The sequence below is a fragment of the Tiliqua scincoides genome, chromosome 4, assembly GCF_035046505.1.
Source record: "Tiliqua scincoides isolate rTilSci1 chromosome 4, rTilSci1.hap2, whole genome shotgun sequence".
Classification (NCBI taxonomy): domain Eukaryota; kingdom Metazoa; phylum Chordata; class Lepidosauria; order Squamata; family Scincidae; genus Tiliqua; species Tiliqua scincoides.
The window spans coordinates 25,311,303-25,328,356 of record NC_089824.1 but is presented as its reverse complement, the minus strand read 5'-3'; the positions used below and the strand labels follow the sequence as shown (position 1 = coordinate 25,328,356).

The 17,054-nt window shown below is 41.8% G+C and overlaps 1 protein-coding gene across 2 annotated transcripts in view; it reads right to left on the bottom strand.

Moving 5' to 3' along the window:
• Nucleotides 1-17,054, bottom strand: part of RNF19A (ring finger protein 19A, RBR E3 ubiquitin protein ligase) — a 63,478-nt gene that overhangs the window by 28,867 nt on the left and 17,557 nt on the right. The gene's annotated exons all lie outside the window — the stretch shown is intronic.

Genomic DNA, 17,054 nt, shown 5'->3' with positions numbered 1-17,054 from the left:
CTCCCTGAAGCAGTAAGACTGGGTAACTGAGATGGCAGCAAGCATAGCTGGCACCAATAGAAACTTCAGACTGTAGATAATGCAGTGAGGTCCTATTCTATTGGGCCTAATCCAAATCCACCCCAAACTCATTTGTTTGAGTTGTGCCCTATCTGGAATTAGCTCTCTCAGAATTGCCTGGTTTTTACATGCAAAGGACTCACTGCAAGTATTGCTTAAATTTTTCAATTTGTCGAGAGCCAAGATTCCCCTCAAACCCCAATGTGCAATATAGCAACTCGTACTTTCAAGAACCCACAGGATGAAGGGCAGGTGGAACAAGCTATCATGGTTCCTCTTCTTTACCCACCCAGTAGTAGCATGCACCGCCGCTATGTGATCTCTGCTCCTTCTTTCCTTCTCTTTCCAACTAGGAGAGGAATGACATACATTCAATTTTGAAAGGCAGAGGGAATGAAGGAGTGGATGTGGCAAGATGGAGAGTAGGAATAGGTAGAGGTGAAGAAAACAGTTTTAATTTTTAGTGGATTTCGGTGTTTTACAGCAAAGCAGATCCTCCTGCACATAACTTCAACATCGCCTCTGAAATATCTGAATTGCACATTTGTAACATGACAAAGTAGGCTGGTTTCCAAAAATAAGCCACTATTTTACAAGCTATTCTTCCTGAGGGATGACGAAAGCTGCGTGAAGTGATAGCAAAAGATGTTTTCCTAGTGATTCAGCAACACTGCATCACCACGCAGAAAGAAACATGTAAAGGACAGAAAAAAGAGAACAGAGTTGCACACCTAGAAGAGGTATAATATTGAAAATTAGAAGCTGATTAATTCTCTGCCTTCTGATTATTTGATTTAATTTAATAATTTGCATATTTACTTTTATTTAAAAGATTTTCCCCCGCTTTTCCTAAGATCAAAGTGGCCTACAACATTAAAATACACAAAAAATGACAAAATGAGCATAAAGCATTAAAATTAAACAAAAATAAGCACAATAGGTAATTAAATAGCAGCCAGCAAATAAAATAAAATAAAATAAATATGTAATATACAGTTTAATTTTAAAACCCAGCACAAATAAAAGTCATCGGTAGCAGTCCCACAACACTACAGCCCAGTGGTTCTGGGACCCACCAGTGGGTCGTGAATCCATTTTTGGAGGTCCACAAAATTGACAGGGCTGATTAGACTAAGTGCATCAAGGGTTAAAAAAGCTAACACATGGAGGGGAGAGTAATGCTTCCCAATAAATACCCCTTAGCATTTATAAGTTAGGCAACAGCCTCTGGGGTCTTTAAAAACCGCTATAGCCCAATGTAAACCTCCCCCCCACAGTCTCCAAAAGCCTTGAAAATAAAACTGTCTTGTGACCTCACCAGAACCCTCCAGATGCAAAAGGGAAGGAGTTCCACATTAAAGTTGCCACCACAGAAAAGGCCCTGCTTCTGGCTGCCACCTCTCCCACTTCTATCAAGGATGGTATGCAAAGCATGCCCCCCCCCTTAGAAGATCTTATGGGACTTGTTGAAAAGTATGGGAGTAGACAGTCCCAGTTTATATTACCAGTATAACTTTCATACATGTGCCTTTTGAGATATTGAAAGTTGTGTAAACTTAACAGTTCTATACTTCAGAATTTCATTCTGAGTACTACAGGGTATGGCAGTAGTTCTCAAACTCTTAGAGTCTGAGTCTCTTAGAGTTCCGGTTTTGCGATCGTGAAACAAGAAGTGGTCGCGATCATCTTCTGGAGGGCTATGCACTGTGTGGGGAGCCCTGCTGAGGCTGGCACCGGGCTCCCCCAACCCCTGGAAGGCTGCTGCAGGCAGGGGTGAATGAATGGTCGCACTTCCCTGCGCCCAGATCAGAGGCGCAATGCTCCCCTTAAGGGAGAACTACCCCGCCCCGCCCTTTAAGGGAGAACTACCCAGGGCTCTCAAGTTGGGGCGTTGTGATGCCCCAGTTTGAAAACCTCTAGGGTATAGTGTATGCCCTTGAATGTTGATGCAACTACAACCCCATCAGTGGACATGCCCAGGACACAGGCATACCATCAGTACTGATGCAACTCCAGTCAGAATAAGCCCCCAAGCACGGCAGAAAGAGAAAGGGATGGGAAGGAGTCAACAGTACATCTCCTTCAAATGACAGAAATGCTGTCTATAAGTGTAGTGAAACCAATGGAGAAGGAAAAATATCAGAAAATCCAAAGCCCCACCACTACCTCTGCTCACTTTTCCATAGTGAAGCTCAGGTTACAGCCTACATACCAGGTAGCCAATCCTACCCAACTTCCCCTGTAACAATGCAATTGTGTCAATGAGCTTGCAGAGGTGTCCTCTGGTTAATGCAACATTTCTTTCCTTGCCTGGGGATAAGCTCTACTGCCTGCTTGGGTGTGTACTTGGATCTGTACCAGCTATTTGGCTGGCAGAAATCTGAGAGGCCCTGGGAAGGCAGATCAAGGCTGTGAAGGGGGACAAAATATTGGCAGGTGCCAGTCCTGTCAACATCATCTCTTTCCTGGTCTTGATCTAGTCCCTTTGCACCCCCATTCTGTCCACACCTGTCAGACTCTGGCAGCAATCCTCCCACACTGCAATGATTTGTGGCAGCACTCCTAAAATATGGAGGTAAAACTCTCCATGCGACTACCCAGTCATAGCACACCAACCCCAGTACTTAAGCCCATGGTGGTGAAACCAGACCTCAGAGAACAGGGTACATGGCATAGAGTTCTGACCTTAGAACATGCATATTTGAAGCACAAATCTTGGTTATGGGATTATGATGTTCATAGCTATCTAGAAAGAGAATATATATCAAAAAGTGTTTTATAATTTATATGTATTTGATGTTGCTGTGCTTTGGGTGCTCCTTGAGGGAAAGGTGAGATATAAATAAATAAATCCTTCTGCACACCATCCTCACACTGCAAATCTCTTCCATTTGCTCAGATCTGTCTCTTACCCGCGTACAATTTTTTGTTCTGCTTAATCTCCCGCCTGAAGAAAAGTCCTAAAGACCTTGAACACTTGTTAACTAAAATAGTTAACCCTAGTTAGTTATCCCTAAAGAAGGTACAGTGGGCCATCCTTATGCATAGGCTCAGCATTAGTGGATTTCAGTATCCACGGATGCTGAGCCCACGGCTGGAGGGCCTCAGAGGACCTCCCAGATGTGACCAGAATTCATTTCCAGTTCACACCAGCAATTTCTGGTTGCTTTCAGAAGTGTTCTGAAATGCAGGGACACTTCTGGCTACATCCAGATTTAATTATCCACAGAATTTGGCATCTTGCAGGGGGTAGCGGAACAGATCCCTCATGGATACCTAGGGCTCACTGTTATTACCGTACTTTAACTTCTTCAACTTTTTCTAATGGACCAATACAACAACTTGTGTTATGTCTTATGTAGATGGTGATGAGAAAATAGTTGAATGCATCACTAGAATACAATATTTTATGCTTGAAGCCAGCACCATCTCTATCTTAAATATCATACAAATTCACCACCTCCTGCCACACAGAACATCTGGCCAGTGAAATAAAATAATAAACATCTATTGAGAGAGGGCAGAAGGAAGATATGACCATCCACTGAGTCTGACAACAAGAAGTTCAGTAGTGCCAGGAGACAAGAGCGTCATCAAGAATGGAATTTCCCTGTTGCTTCACTTTCTGAAACTGCCAAAATAGGAAGTAAAGCTTACTATATGTAATGCTCTTTAAAAATTACAAGCTGTCTTCTCTCTTTGAAACAAGTAAGGAAATAAAGTTCCTTTCTTAAGGCAACAACTACTCAGAGGTTGAAGATGGTCCTGTTAGAAGAGCTCATTTGTCAGGCAACAGTAACTCTACACTAACTTTACACTTGTCTGCGAGAGCTTTCTCATTCTGAGCGGACACAGAAACAGAATTGATGTAAAACAGAGGCTTCCAAACAGCTTATTGACCCCATATTCACAATAAGTTAATAATGAACCCTACAAAAGCAAGTGGACTAGTATCAAGAAAATTCATCTTGATGATCTTATCAAAACCATTCAGGTGTTTGTAATTATTGGAATGGGCATAAAACTTTAAGAAACCATTTTGAAATTAACTCAAATGTCACACTCATTCTAGAGGTTTCAAGAAAACTTTCCAGGATTCAGGTAACATCTACAGACTAATTTAAGCCATTTCTGCCCAATGTTGCATATACACAACAGGGACCAAATGTGTACATCTGTGGGCTGGGCAAAAATGGGTTAAACAGGTTTTTCTAAATATATTCCTTCCCATTATATAGTAATAACCTCCAGTCATAAATAGGTGTTGAAAGAAGGCTAAAGATAATTTATTGGATTAAAAATTTTACTCACCACTGAAATCACTCCTAAGCTATAATTTTTTAATACATAAAGCCAAGTGTAAGATTTCTCTTACACTTCTAATAAAATATTTCAGCTACATATCAGAGAAATTTAAGTACAAATCTAGATTAAAGATAAGTTAAAATAAGTGTTTTACATCAGCGGGTCTGCTTTTTTCAGTTTACAATAATCTTTCTGAAGAACTAAAATAAATTTCCATTTGAAGGTCTTTTGCTTTCTATTCCATCTAATATTTTTTCCTCTACTGAGTAGGGGGGATGAAATAAATATATGGGGCTATTTTAGCTAGACTTGAAAGTGATGCAGCAATTTAGCTAAAAAGAAGTATGTGTCTTACTTACTGTTATCAGCACTATTATGGATACAGCATTTGTTTTGACTCTTGATGTGTCAGCAAAACTTGACAAATGTTATACAACACATGCAATTTTAAACATGGGATCACAAGAACTGTGATTAACAATTCTTCAAGGCATTTTCAGGACAAGCTGCAAAATTCCTTGTTTTATGCATGGTCTATAGTAGGGCTGCTCAAACCCCAGCCTGCAGGCCATTTGTGGCCCGCGGGGACCCCCAATCCGGCCCCCAGAGATCCCCCATCTCCAACAGGCATTTGGCCCGCTGGAAACCCACCAGAGCCCTTGCCCAACACGACTGCCGGTTGCATCGGCAGCAAGGGGATTGCTGGCCCTGCAGAGCTCTCCTGCTCTTGCGGGAGAGTTCTGCAGAAGCCCTGCCCATCTGGCACACACACCAGGCCGGGGAGGCCAGAGCTGAAGCCGCACGGTGGATGGGCGGTGAGTAACCACAGGTGCTTGAAGGTGCTGCTTGGTTTGCTCTGTGTGGGCAGGGGTGGGTAGGCAGGTGCTGGGGGAGAGAAATGCTGCTGAGCGGGAGGGAGTAGCATGGGTCCATTTATGAAGGGAGCGACATGCTGGCTTGGCTTGCTTTGGTGGGCAATGGCAGTGCTGAGTGGGAGAAGAAGTTCCATCTCTAATACATTCACTTATGTAAACTTATTCAAATTTGAAATGTAAATTAATTTTTTCCCCCAACAGTGTCAGAGAGATGATTTGGCCCTCCTGCCAAAAAGTTTGGACACCCCTGGTCTATAGAACCTCTTTTAATAATATCCAGTGCCTTAACTGGCACTTTTTATTGGCTACTTCACATGATACCACAAGCTGGCACATAGTAAAAATTTAGTTTCTGCCCACTTTCACAAGGTGAAAAAGGAAACACCTTTTCCTCCTGCAACCCTAACCCTAAATGGATTAGCACCAAAAATATGCTGCAGCTCCTGAACAAAAAGCTATCTGAATATATTGTACTGTCATCACACTGCCCTTCAAATGAAAACAAGACAAGAGTTTACCACTGTTAACATATTTAACACTAAGGCCCAGAACCTAACCAACTTTCCATATCCAACTGGCATATCTGTGCCCATGGAACATGTGTTGCATCCTGCAGCTGGGTGGCACTCACGGAGGTCTCCTCAAAGAAAAGGAATGTTTGTTCTCTTACCTCGGAGCTGCATTGCCTTTATGTTGGTGCTTGAAAGTGGGTTAGGATTGAGCCCTAAACCTCCAAAATCAGTTTCAAATGCTTATCAATAGCAAACTGACTAGCATTAATCTTGATCTCTTCAGATAAATTACATCTGTACTGAGCCACTTCCCACCTTTTAATCCCTTGGGTTCATGTCCTTCCTTTCCTTTCAAGCACTAACAATAATTAGCATGACATCGCCATTGAGTTAAATGTTAATCAGAGTGAATTCCACTCTGCAAGGTGTGTGTGAGTGGATTCCTAAATCATTAACCATGGTTAAAGCCAGTGGGGAGAGGGTGGGTAGATCCTCCTGTACTGGTTCATTAAAGAATCAAAAGCATTTAAGCAGGAAAATCAAAGTTGTAGAGCAAGCTTTTAAAAACTAATTGCTACTGAAAACAGTATATGGAAAGTTGAGAGCTGACTGAGATACAAAAAACTGCAGTTAGAAAGCATAGACTTTACTAGTCCTTTGTGTGTTCTTCTGTAGCACAGATCCAAGATAATGTTTATCTGGATTTATTTTCAGTATAGATTTGGGTACGATTATAGGCCAGCTAGTATCTAGCTCACACAGCTTTTTTGTTACAAAGTTTAACGAAAATAAACTATCTTATATACTAGACCAGGGGTGTCCAAACACTTTGGCAGCCACATCATCTCTCTGACACTGTGTTGGGGTTGGGAAAAAATTTACATTTAAAATTTGAATAAATTTACATAATGAATTTATTAGAGATGGAACTTATATGAATGAATGAAGGTCTTGCAGAAAGCAAGGGCAGTCTTTCCTTTGCTGCCACTGCTGCATCACAGACGTGAAACAGCAAGTAGTGGAGGGAGCCCTCGTCCCACAGCTCAGGTGAGAGGTTGAACAGTCGTCCTCATGCCAAGAGCAGTTGCATCGGACCAGCATGGGCTCCAGCAAGTCTCTGGAGGGCCATTGGAGACTGGGGGCTCCCTGGGCTGGGGTTTGGGCATCCCTGTACTAGACCCATGACATATTACACCAGTCCAATGTTTTGGGGGGGGTAAAAGATTTCACATTAACAACTTTAATTCCATGAAGGTAAACAAAAGTTGACAAGACAACAAATTGGAAAAGAAATATAACAGTAAGCGAAAGGTAAAGTTCAAGTCCAGATAATAATTTTTAAAGCATCACAAGACAAAAATAATCAAAACTTTAAAGTTTACCACCTCAGCACTCCAGAGAGAAAACTATGACATGGACAGCCTAATAGCATGCCCCAGAACTACCAGAGCACACTATTCCCGCCCCAACCAGCAAGTTCAGAAGGATACCACAATCACTGGCATCAAAGACCACCAAAAGATGCAGAAGAAATGAGCAGGGTCATACTCTTCCTATCCCCCTTACCCATGCTTTACAATGTCAAATCTGGAAAGGTAGTACACAAATATTTTAAATATACACTGAAGTATTTATTGCTTTTCAGTACGTAGACAAGTACATGGTTTACTCATCCTCAAGGTAAGCACTTAATCGTAATATACTGTATATAATTAAAGATTGTAGGTTAATACTGAATGTGTAGTTGCATAGACTGCATATAATAGAACCATGCAACATATGTGCAGTGTCTCATCTTTCTCTTTCCCATACACGTCGCATCTCTGAAAATGGGTTTATTACTTCCCAAGAAAGAATAGCTTGGCCAGAACAACAGTAAATTCCAGGATTTCCTGGTATGTGCTAGGAAAATTCTACCTAATGTTATTTGATATTTTGTGCCACAATTGTCTGAACAAATTCACTAGTTTTTTAAAATTCATTTCAAACTTCATTGTCACCATTTTTAAATATGCTATTAGCCACATTGGGAATCATTCCTTCCTACTTAATCTTCCAATCAATAAATATTTTTAAATGATAAAATTCTGTTTATAGTAATGAATATCGCAACATTTTGCAATTTGCAATGAATTTACAGTCATATAGCCTGCTTACTCTGAACTAAGAACAAAATAATCACCTCACCCTGAACCTACATCAAATGTGTAAGTCAGCCATTTTCAACCTTTTTCAGCTCACAGCACACCGACAAGGCACTAAAATTGCCAAGGCACACTACCAGTTTTTTACTTACATTAAATCAATACATTACAATTAATCGTTAATATAATTAATTATATTATTACATGACAAAGAAACTCACAAGAAGCTTGGAGAGGAAAGGATATGTGATTGTGAAAAGGATGAAAAATGTTATTAAAGTGTTATGCGAGAAAGTGCTGGCAAAGAGCACTTGACTGAGCACATAGGAGAGCTGTGGGGTGAGGGGCAAGGAAGAGACATGAGTGAAACAACTACAGGATTCAGCTGGAGTGGGGGGAAGAGAACTTGAAGCAAGTGATTCTGAACCTTTGGAAGGTGCGGAGGAGTGAAGAGAGGGACAGTAAGAGAGGTGCTGACTGCAATTATGAAGATTTGGGGGGCAAGTGTCTCTGGAAGGGAGTGGGGTGGGGAGAAGCGACAATTGCCTGCTCCTGTATTTAAGGAAAAAAAAGTGTGACCAAAAGCCCAATCCTAGGTATGTCTACTCAGAAGTAAGCCCCATTATAGTCAATGGGGCTTACTCCCAAGTAAGTATGGAGAGGATTGGGGCCCCACGCCCTTCTCCTAAAAGGCAAAAGGCAATGCAGGGAGGGTCACTTTGGGGAGTTGCAGGCAAACTGTGGCAAGGAAAAGGGACTATCCAGGACCCTTTGAGCCAGCCAGTTCTTAGGCTGGTGGCCTCAGCAGACTTACTCTCTTCATACCTGCTTGCCTGCTCCTGACTCGTTCTCACTCACTCCACCCGCAGGGACCTCCTCCAAGCTTTTCATTGCCCGATCAGCACACAGAGGAGGCAATACCCAATCCTAGGCGTGTCTACTCAGAAGTAAGCCCATAATAGTCAATGGGGCTTACTCCCAGGTACTTGCTCAGGCGCAGGAGCAAAGCAGCCTTGACCAGCCCCTTTGCTGGTTGGCTGCCTGTTCCTTTTCCTTCTGCTGCACGTAAGCCTCAATGCAGCCACTCACCCCCCCATGCGTGGCTGCTGCCTGTCTGCTCTGATCTCATGGCACACCTGGGGCAGCCTCACGGCACACTAGTGTGATGCAGCACAGCGGTTGAAAAATGCTGGTGTAAGTTATTTATTTGCTTGGTACAAGTATAACTTTCTGCAGATGAAAAAGGACTCAATCCTATCCAACTTTCCAGTGCCAATACACTTATAATGCAGCCCTCAGGTAAGAGAACAAGTGTTCCCTTACCTTGGAGGGCCTTCATGACTGCCCCACCACCACAGGGTATAGCACATGCCCTGTTGGCATGGCTGCATCAGTACTGGAAAGTCTGATAGGCTAATCAAGTGAAATCTCTATGCACTGACTATAATGGTCACTGGTTTATTTCCAGGCACAATTCAAGGCGCTAGTTCAGACCTCTGAAGACCTTCAAGGCTGGGACTTGGGTATTTGAAGGACCACCTCCTTCCATAAACCAACCCATCCCTTGAGGCCATCTGAGAGGGACAACAACAACAACAGTATTTATATACCGCTTTTCAACAAAGCGGTTTACAGAGAAAATCAAATATCTAATGGCTCCCTGTCCCAAAAGGGCTCACAATCTAAAAAGATGCAACACCAGCAGACAGCCACTAGAAAAGACACTGCTGGGGTGAGGTGGGCCAGTTACTCTCCCCCTGCTAAATAAAAGACGACCTCCTAATTGTGCCACTCTTGACTGAGGTTGGCAGCAACCAGGGTAGGGTCCTCTCTGCAGCAGTACCACAATTATGGAATCCTTCCCTTATGAATGAAAATCTATGCCCTCCCTGTTATCTTTCCATCAGGAGATGGTTCTCCTTCCAGCAAACTTCTTTTGCATTGGGGTGAATGAGCCACAAATGTTCCCATACCTTGAGGAGGCCTCTGTGACTGCCTCCCCAACACAGGAAACAGTAAATACCCCATTGGCGCAGCAGCACTGGCACTGGAAAACTGGATAGGATTGGGCCTCTAGTCAACTATGGTTTTCACCATTATGAATAATTCTGCAAGTTGTCCAAGTTTGGTTACACCCATGAGTGCAGTTACTGGTCTCAAAGGGTGCTGAGCTTAAGACTTCTGAAGCCTAACTTGAAACAAAAAAAAGAGCGAGAGAAATCCATGATGCGGTAAATCTTCACATGTATTTTTCTCAAATGGCACACAACTGCAGCAAAGTTGGGAGTTCCACTCACTAGAACAGGATTGCCGCCTGAGAATATAAGCACTTTTCCTGCTGAGGTGTGATGACATCGTTTAACTTCTGAAAGCAGCATCATGACTCATTACAATACCATGCAGCTATGAAAGGGGTCCACATCAGTCCCTGCAGCATCGTCCTGGGGGTGTGGGCAGCCCTGCGCAAGCGCCTGCAGGGCTCCACAGCTGGTTCAAAGTGAAAGCAGAGCAATCGCGCTCCACTTCCGGTTTTGAGAATGTGGAGCACGATCGCTCTACTTTCACTTCGAACCAGCTGGGGAGCCCTGCAGGCGCTTGTGCAGGGCTCCCTGCACCCTGGGAAGGCTGCTGCAGGGACTGGTGAGCACATCCCAGTCCCTGGAGCCCTGTTAGCGACGCAATCCTGGGAATCACGTCGCTGCCTTCCCTTAAGGGGGCAGAGGATAGGGCCCTCAGGCTGGGATGTCACGACACCCCAGTCTGAATACCACTCCCCTAGAGGGAATGTAGACTACAAGATCAGCTAATAACCAATTTTTGCCCAAACCTCAGGTGCACACATTTGGTCCCTGTGGCATATATGCAGCATTGCGCAGAAATTGCTTAATAAGGTTTACCTGTATTGTTTCTATCTAGATTTTCTTCAGCACTCATGCTAGAACCAGCAGAAGAAAAGTACATTCTTGACATGAACCAGCCAATGTCACAGACAGCAGGAATTTGCACCTGCTGATCCACCTATTGATATTTCTGTGGTATCGCGAGACAAACAGGTTATTATTGAGTTCTCTACTTATGAACAATGAGATGTTCTTGTTGAGTAACCAGTAATTTGCACCCTGCCTTCCTGAAGTAGCCCACTCTTGTCTGGTGCACACATTCAAAGTCATCCTGATTGTTGTTCCCTTTCTGGTTAGACACTTAGGGCGCAATCCTAACCAACTCTGCAGCACCGGCCTAGCCACAATACAGCCCCAAGGTAAGGTAACATGCCCTTACCTTGAGGCGGCCCCCTTGATTGCCTTCCCACTGCAAGGTGCAGTGCACGCCACACTGGCACGTCAGGGCTCGAAAGTTGGTTAGGATTGCACCCTCATTTTCTTACCAGAGGTAAGAAGGTTACAGAGTGTATTGATATAAGCGATGATTTTTTCATGACCACCATGAAAGAAAATGAAGGTGTATCCATAGCGGCTGGACACTAGCTGGATTTGAATACTCTGTTGATCTTGGGTAGCATAAAAAGCTACGCCACTGGTCTCTGGAGCCAAGGGGGTGCAGGGGGTAGCAGCTGCACTGGGCATCAAGCTTTAGGGGGGCAACAAGCTGAGCTAGTGACCAAAAATTGTGAAAATCTTGGTATGTATGAATAATACCATCATGCTATATATCATTGGAAAGGTTATTTAATGCAGAAAGCAATTAAACAAATTGTAATGAAACATTTGTATTCTATCAAAAGTTATGGCCAATTAACCAGAAAATGAAAACTGACTTATGGAAGGAACAAAAAGTGGGTTTGCTTAACTCAAAATCGACCTGTGAGACTGATTGTTCTGAGTGCCAATGAGATGTTATTATGATACAGCATGGAACCAATAGCTTTTTAATTATTTACGTAATTTGATTTTGTCATGGAGGGGGAGCTACAAAATCTTCTTTGACCCCAAGTAGCAGATAGATGTCTTAGCTATGCCACTGAGTGGGGGCAGGCAGCAGAGCAAGTGGGTAGTGAGCTGCTGGGGGGAGCAGGTGGGTTCCAATTTTCACTTTTTAAAAAGCCCGGGCATGATATCACTTCCGGTTGTGACATCACTTCCGGGGCAACATTTTGAGCCTGGCACCAGGTTACACAATAATTAACTACGCCACTGCCAGAGACAAAAGTGTTTCAAAACCACTCATCTAGGGCATTAATCTATGTTTACTTCTGAAGACAGAAAACCCTTGTGCACCACTGAGTTTAGGATTACATGTAGGCAGAGTATGAATGGAATAAGTGAAGCAGTCAACAATGCTGCGCATGGCTCTCCTTTGATGGGGAGTAGTCATCAAGACAAGAATAAATATGTATTGCCTATTCCCTCAGCATGCTATCACTGTAAACATTCCTAAGTGAGATAGAAGCCCAGAGGATAAGACAACATATTGGTAATACTGCTTGTGGAAACAAAACTGAATGTTTCTTTTTATTTATTTATTTTTAACACACACAAACATACAAATATATAACATACATTTAGGAGTGCTAAATACCATATACCATTACTCATTAATCATACTATATCTCCTAATCTACTACTCATCTACTTCTGCTTCTTATTAGTTTATCCATTTGTTTATATAATATATACTAAATTTTCCCTAATGCCCTGTACTATATTTTCTAAATTTTCACTTTCTATCAAAAATAAACTTCAATTATTCATTAACAGTAAAACAAAATAATCAAGTTACCAAAATATAACATGAAACAATTCTTCCATCTACTTCTAACTCTTCTACTTATTTATATATTTCTTATATCAAATATAATAGATTTTTCCTAATTCCCTAGAATATATTTTCTAAATATTCACTTTTTATCATTTAAAACCCACCTATAAAACAATTCATTCACACGCTAACATTTCCAGCTATTTTTTCTAATTCATTCTAATTCATATATATCAATTTCTATATATATATTCTATATATATATTCAATTTCTATATATATATTCTATATAGGTATATTCTATATTCTAATAGAATATAGGTATAGATATATTCAATAGATATATTGGTCTATTCAGAAGTAAGCCCCATTTGAGTCAATGGGGCTTACTCCCAGGAAAGTGTGGAAAGGATTGCAGCCACATACAGCAAGATTACAACTCACCCCAAAGTAGACGGGGGTTGCTCACACACATACACCCAGCATGCAGATGCCACCCCTATTCCCCCAGGCAAGACAGAGGGATGCAGGCTGGGGCATTTGGCCCCCCCCCACTAGGAGCAGAGGAAAGCACTGCACTGCCTGTACTTACTCTTCCCTCCCAGTTTGAAGCCTGCCAGGAGTGCCCCTGTGCTGATGAGATGCAGCACCTCCTCCAGCCTTGACCAATCCCAGGATGCCCAGGGCGAGGGGCACACTGGGAAATGTAGTCCTTGGGGTGAGGTTGCACATGGAGTGAGCTCCATGATGAGATGCGGCACCTCTGCCTGCCCAGCCAGTCTTCTCTCCCACCTCCCCCCACGTTTCACACTGCCCCACCCACCTCAGCCTCAGAAAAGCAGCAAGTCAGGAGGCGGCCAGTGCAGCTGAGCCGAGAAGAGCTCAGCAGCAGAGCAGCTGTGGGCCACCCCTCTCCCCGGCCACCTCTCTCCCCAAGATGCCTGGCGACGACCCTGGAGGCTAACCACGCCTCACTAGGGAGGCGGGATGCACAGATTGAATACCTCAGCTCTATATGATTTGGGTTCTAGCTACCTTAAGGAATGCCATCTGCCATGCAAATCTATTCACCTATTTGAGGGAGGCTCTGTTCTACGTGTGTTCACTGAGCAAGGCTCAACTGGCATGTATGCGAGAGAGTCTTCTTTGTGGCAAGTCTCCCACTTGTGGAATTCTCTAACTCAGGGAGTCTAATAACCTCTTCCTTTTCCTTTTAAAAACCTCTCTACTTTTAAAAAAAGTAGATGCACTTGCACCACCAAACTTTTTGCCTGTGACCTGCAATGAAATATTTTTTTGTATTTTTGTCAGTGTTTAATGACTATTTTGAATTTGATTTATTTGGAGACTTTGTCAGCCATGGACAGGACTGACTGTAAAAGGCAAGATAAAAATGAATAAATAAAATAACTAATTCCATGAAGTCAATCAGTTCTGTTGCAAGTACTGTGCAAGTCTGTGTGAGGATCCTAAATAATCCAAGACTAAGTATTTGCTTACACTCTTTTTGGCACCTATATACTTCATGAAAACTATAATGACTATTGAATAAGTTTCCATTATTTGCTCATGTAGAGAGATTCTCTGTTTAGACAATGGGTGAGGAGATGAGCAATTGCTTCTAGCATCAGACCCCTTTTAGTCACAACTTTTGGGGCAGAAATAACCGTTATTACAAAGTTCCATTTGAGAAGCCCTACAAATGCTGTGGAGTAATCCTAAGAGATGACATCTATGATCCAGTTGTCCCTGGATAATGTTCTCTCAATTTCAGAGAGCCAAGGCAGTCTCCTTTCTACTAAGTCCCTGCAGAGGAGAACGGACGCCAAGCAAGTTAAATTTCTTCCTGGGGTACTGGCTCTGAAAAATAGTGCCTACAACCCCTATCTTTGCCTCCCTGAAATCCTATGATTGCATGCAAACGCCTGGTTCTGTTGCAAGCACTGTGAAGGTCAGAGTCTCCACACAAAAGGATTAAAGTCCCACATGTTTATAGACTTTTCCTTCTACTGTTGCTACTGTCTGAGTTCTGCCTCTTTTTCCTTCACAATAAGATGCAAATCTCTCTCCTTTTCCTCTGCTGTATCTATAAAGATCTTGCTGAACATACTTCAGAGGCTAATGTAGAGGAAATGATGTCCTTACCAAGGGCTTGTGGCCCTAAGGGTCCTGGTAGGATGGTGTGGCTGGGTCTTAAGATAAGGATACTGCCTTTCTTGCAACTGGGGAAGTGTGCTGCCTACTCATTCCCAAAGTAATCTTTTACTTCAGAGTCTGCTACAAAAGGAAGGTTCTGCAGCTTTAAGGTTCCAATTAATGGGAATAGGTCATCCAAAGGAATTCTGTACCTGATGTTTGGGGAAGAGTGTTAACAGCCAACCATCTGCTTATCTATCTGAGGCCTTGGTAGCAGCAGCTGGTGGTAAGAGTACAGGAAAAGCATCTGATTAAAAGTGGGTTGTGTCACACAAGAGTACAATTCCAAGGTGCCTTCGAATGTGTACAACAATAAATTTTACCATTCATCTTTAACTGCTTTTTGCCAGTTTTATAAACATAAGATTCTGAGATGTAGGAATATACTTACGTAAAGATTCATTTAAAAAATATAGAAAAGAATGCCTGTTTTCCCCAAGCATCTGGGAATGAAAACTGTCAGTTTATATGTAGTAGAAATTAGAGCATTATTTAAACCCAGAGTAATACGACGCACTTACAATCTTGTCAAATTTATGCTATGTTTGTGTTGCTGCATCCTCTTTTACAGTTGCAATCCTGCTATGTGACTACAATTCTATGTGCACAACAAGCAGCATATAGGTAATGTACTTCCCTGCCATTAAACAGACATTTCCTGATCTGTCTGTATTAAAAAAATCTTTACAATCCACGTGTTGGGCAAAATGTACACTGTTCAGGCCTCATATTTACTTCAAACTGAAAACGATGTTGAGTCAGCAACAAGGAAGCCAATGCTTTCATTTTCTGTTAATCTGGACTCTCCTGACATTTCCAGAAAGATGCCAAGTGCGCAACCATTTTTAAGGACTTGGCAGACCCTGAATTATATCCATTTGAAAGTGACTGCAAGCCTGCCTTACAAGAAGAAAAGATTCATTTGTTATTTAGCAGTTATTTCCCGTAAAGGGGTAAAAGTAGCAGTAGCATGTCACAGTCCTCAAAACTTGGGCATTAAATAAAATTGCCCTAAACAGAAGTAAAAAGATAGCTAACAAGCATAAAACCATAAAAAGAAAAAAATCAAATGCAGCTTCAGAAACAAAAAAGATGAAGATATAGTTTTTGTTAAATACTGAGTTAAAAAATCTTCAGCTAGGATTTCTTGCTAATAAAAAGTGAAGAGAAACAAACAGAAGATCAAGTGAAGCTGCTAATAACAGCTCGCCCCTCCCAGTTTTGAGTCCTGTTACCTATACAGTACAAACTAAGCCTGATGCTCCATTTCCTGTTTCCATATCAACTAACAGTGTGAAATTATATATAAAAAACTGACATCATAAATAAGACTGAAGTTGGTGTTGATCTTATTTGTTTTAATTATCAGAAATCTACAATATGTTACTTTTTTCTGAAAAAATAGATCTGAAATATTTTGAAAAATCTAGCATATACAACTTCTAAATGACCTCTCAGTATGCTAAAAGACAAGTTATTTTCTTAAACATTTATCCAGGGTCTATTCAAATGAGTAAATGGAAAAACCTTTCAGTAATTCAACTGAATAATTAATACACTCCACTATAAAAGGGTACCTGATTAAATTGGCTGATGGAGTCAGTAGGGTTCTGTTACTGGCTATGCTAACTGTGCAGTATATGCTAGAAAAAAATGGTTAGCTTAGTGCATTTGGACATGTTTGTGTTATCATAACTGACAGGATACCATCGTATTACTAGATGCTGCTATATTCTTACCTAGGCTACCTGGGAGTTACACGAGATGGGTCAGTGGTTTTGCAAAGAGATTTGATCAGCACACCTCTCCCTATTCCATTTGCTTTTATCTATGAATCAAAAAACTAACCTGTTCACTCATTTTTGCCTGGCCCACAGGTATACGCATTTGGTCCCTGTTGTGTATATGCAACGTTGGGCAGAAATGGCTTAAGAAAAGCGCAATATCTGCCACTGTATAGGTAGTAATACCCAAGTTTTTTAAATGGAACAGATTAATGGAAATACCCTGCAAAAATCAATGTTATAATCATGCTTCATGCATCCCTACTAATGAGAACATTATTCATTAAAAATAGTCACCAATTACTATTAAACTATGGTTGTCCAAAATAAGGAACTAAATATGAACTAGGGTCAAAATATGACCAGTAGTGTTGTCAGAGCATTTCAAACTGCTATTTTATTCCTGCATTTTCTTTAGAAGGTGCACAGAGATATTTATACCCCCACTTTATCTCTCTCTCG